General features: G+C 33.8%; 1 long non-coding RNA gene across 1 annotated transcript; it reads right to left on the reverse strand.

The window, feature by feature from the left end:
- Window positions 1-929: 929 nt before the first annotated feature.
- Window positions 930-3,744, reverse strand: LOC116419299. The gene is made up of 3 exons (XR_004229567.1): window positions 3,705-3,744; window positions 1,915-1,999; window positions 930-1,087 (listed from the first exon to the last, which is right to left on the reverse strand). It is a non-coding gene; the product is annotated as an uncharacterized LOC116419299 (long non-coding RNA).
- Between the last annotated feature and the right edge of the window lie 504 nt (window positions 3,745-4,248).

A 4,248-nucleotide genomic window follows, 5' to 3' on the forward strand; every position in this document is an offset into this window, starting at 1 on the left:
AGTAGAAATCATTTTGCCCAACTTTTCAGCTTACAAATAAGACTCAAAGGAATATAAATTTTGATTGCTGAAACCTCCTAAAATATCTTGGGGATTATGGAATAGATTTCTTTCTTAAGAACAATGACTTAAACCCCAATCACTCTGGTTCCCATTGATTGGCCAACAGTAGGTCCCAAGCCAAAAACCATTTGGTTTTAGTTTGAGTCTGGATTGGCTCAGAGGGATTACAAATAGCAATTGTCTTCCAGACCCTGAAGGTATTCCTTCAGGTCTCCTACTGTATCCAAGGCCATTTCTAGTCATCTGGATCCACTTGGTTCCAAAGAAGAAAGTGAGGCTGGTGACTTTGCACAACCCTTCCTCACTTAAATCCATTTTATTTGCATGTCACAGCGTCACCTTATATCCTGGTATCATGGTTCTCTTTAAGAAAGAAGGACAAATATCAGTACCACCATAAGAAACAGGGGCTTAGGGAGGCTTTGAGATTTAAGTTGCCCAGTCAAAGACCCTGGATTGGAGAATATGCTTTATTGATTGAAATTTTATTGATTTTTTGATTTTATTGATTGAAAATCAATATCCAGAAGCATATTGCTACTATCAGGGGACATATCCATTAAGAACTGAATCTGAGAAATAAGACGACACCTACCTGGACAGAAATACAATTTAGTATACATATCCCAAAGTGAATGAGACAACCTAGATAGAGTATTCTGTAAATCTGAAAGTGTTATATATAAATGGTGTGTGTTAACTTGATTAAAACTGAGGTGTAACTATCAATGAGAATAGGTTTCTTATGTGTAAACTATCTTTGAGGGCAATTGCAAGAGGAATCCCAAATATGTTCTGGTCTATAAGATAAAATATCTTTCTCTTTCAAATCTCCTCTTTCAAATTAATTATCTTCTTGGGCAATATAAGAAATCAACCAAATTCCTCATTAAAAAAAAGTATTTTTTTTGGCCTTGCATAGTACATTTCCTCCAATGACATGTATGATTAGTTAGATTTTGAAAAAGTGAAGTCTTGAAAAGTGAAGTGTTGAAAGGATTCTCAAGATTTCCATGGATACACTCTAAAGGAAAGAGAATGATTGGGGATACAGAGTCAAGCATCATAGTCTAAGGTACTATATTAACATACACTAATTCTCTAATGATATTTCCATGTCAGGACCCTTGAGAAGTTATCTTTATAATTGTAAACATGCAAGGCAAAATTTGGAACGCATACACAGCCACCCACCCAAATACATGAATACACATGACATATCCTGTTATTTGGAAAGCATTCCAACAAAGAATCAACATATGCATTAATTTATAATTTAATGTTAAAATTTTAATTTAAAATGCATTTAACTGTATAATTTAATTATTATAAATTAATAATTTGCATATTAATTTAAAAATAATAACTTTTTCTTAGGACTCAGATAAGGTCAAGCACAGTGTTTCATTGTGATACTTCTTTCCTTTTTTTTTTTTTTTTTTTAAATAGTACTCACTCATTCCTATTCTCATACTAGAGGGTCATGACTAATTTAAGGATCAAAGACCAGCAATGTTTGTTTTTAAATAACTTTTGATTGATAGCTTTTGTTTTTACATCATCTATTTCTCAATGCCTCCTTCCCCACTTCCTCCAAACACTAGCAATGTTAATTGCTTTTACTGGTGTAAAACTTGATACAGAGGAAATAACTTTGACTCTAAAGTCAGAGGTCTTGAGTTCAGACCTACTAATTATACCTACTACCTAATGTCATTGGACAAGTCATTTAACCTTTAAGAGATTCAGTTCCTTATGTATAAAATGATGGGGTTAGACTAGATGACTTCTGAGATTCTTTTTAGTTCTAGATCTATGATCTCTAAAATCACTTATAGGGCCGGTTCTTACTATTTAATGATGTATTTTGTCCACTTGATGATGAATTATAGTGGGAAGCAATATTGTGTTCCACTTTCAGACATGTATTCTTCTTCTAAAAAATATAACAAAAAGAAAAAAAAAGAATTTTAATATGAATAGTAAGATGAGTTGATAAATAGAAAAAAATAAAGAAGGAGAAAAATCTAGGAAGTGATAACAATCTTAAAAGTGGCTACGTTATTGAAAATATGTTGATTAAGTAGAATTTTGACTAATTCAGGCAAATCTAAACAAATGATTCTCTTACTAATGGCAATGTTCCTTGATAATTTTTGGCAGATAATTTGATGCAAAGTGTACATCATTGGGTAAAATCTGGAATTCTGGCACAAGATACTCCTTTCTCCATGTTAAAAAAAAGAGTTGGAGAGTAATTCCTGAAAAATCTTGATCAAGGTATTAATGAAGGGCTTCTCATGTTACTTAGAAGTATTTCTTTTTTCTTTTCTTTTTTCTTTGGGGGGGGAGTAGGGATGGGGAATGGGATGGTAGACCTGTAATTTCTTTTGTTTAGGGAAATTCTGGTGTGGAAACTCTTTTCCAATGTAGAACAATACCTGTTCTACAATTTATAATCTTGGGAGTTGTCTGGATCACAGCACTGAGAGATTGAAATGATTTTCCCAGGACCATACTTTCTGTATGTATATCAAAGGGGGGATTTAGACCCAGGTCATCCTGATTCCCATGTTAACTCATTATTTACTATCTTGAACTGCTCTCATTTGTAAAGCAGGAATAAAGGAAGCCATTGGGTAGAGTGCCATACTTGGAGTCAGGAACACATGAGTTCAAATCCAACCCAAGAAACTTACTAACTAGGTGAGCATGGGCAAGTCACTTAATCTTTCTTGTCTGCCTTATTTTCATCATCAGCCTTGTGTGACAGTAAAATGATATAATATTTGTGGCAAACTTTCAGTGTTATAAAAGCTAGCTGCTATTATGTTATCAAAAATGCCTTATTCATTCAAAGTCTCTACAAAAATATAAGTACTCTGTAATTTTATATATCCCTTTAAGTAGAGGGAAAAAATAACAAATGGTTCTCTTGTTTGTATTTTAAACAGGGATCAGATAGACATAGGCTTAGGTATTTTAGTTAAAACTCAGAGGATAAAAAAGCTGTAATTACAGTGACTTTCCCATTTTATAGAGCTGCAAAGGGCCAGAAACATACAGAATTGTGAGAAGATGCACAAACAGCACTGGAATTTGTAGGCCTTGAATTTCCAGATGCACTGTCCTCTCTGAGTGGCTTTTTTTTGCTTGGGGCATATGCCTGAGGTTTTCTTCTTTCAGTGAATGGCAGGAGGCAAGGTGGAAAGGATGGGTTCCATTAATGAGTAATGAGGGTAATCAATCAACTGCCCTAGTTATTACTGAAAACAGGCAGGTATTTAAAGTACCAATCCATGTTTTAGGGGTTGTTCTAATCCAGGATAGACTCATAAGCCACTGTAAGGCATCTGAGCATTAAGGGGGTGGGTATGTAGTTGAAATAAGTGAATATTATTAGGGCCTTCATTCAAATGTTAAAGCAAGATATAGTTTAGGATTTCTTTTGCATTGAGGTCTTCTGGAAAGAGAAAATCAGAGAGGTAGAAGGCATAAATGAAATAGCATACATAAAAATTGTCTCATTGAAAAAAAAACAACCCTCCCTCAAAATTACTTTAATAAAAACAAATGTAATCAATATGTATGGTAATTTGTTTTCCAAGATTTAACTCCAAGATTAAATGCCTCTCACTTACTGTTTCCTCCCTCTCCTCCTTTCTCTCTTCCCATTTCTCTCCTTTCTTCTCCTTCCTCCTCCCTTCCATTTCCCTTCTCTTTCTCTTTCCTTCTTCCTTTTCTCTTCACATACTCATCACTTGAGTGAGGTGAGAAGGCCCAGATATCACTTAGCCAGTGGGAGTAAATTTCAGTTTTAGCTGTGAAGAGGAGTCATTATAAAGTAGACTTTAATACATAAACAAGTTTCATAGATTAGGCCATGACAAGGCAGTAAGGAACTTTAAGCATTTTAACCTCATAAATAAATGTGCTTGAAAATATTCTCATTATTTCTATGATTTTATAGGATGTTTTTCTCTATCACAAAGTTTTCTAGTAATTAAATGATTGCACTTACAATTTTAAAAGAAATCAAAAGATCCACTTCTTTGCATCTAAAATTGATGTTTTCCCCCCTTATTGTTTGATGCTTCCATGGTAATGTTGTGCTTTTTTCCTCCAAATAAATGGCATTGTGACATTCTTCTATCTTCATTTTTTAATGGTTTAATATGATTATCC

The sequence above is a fragment of the Sarcophilus harrisii genome, chromosome 5 (assembly GCF_902635505.1).
Source record: "Sarcophilus harrisii chromosome 5, mSarHar1.11, whole genome shotgun sequence".
Lineage (NCBI taxonomy): Eukaryota > Metazoa > Chordata > Mammalia > Dasyuromorphia > Dasyuridae > Sarcophilus > Sarcophilus harrisii.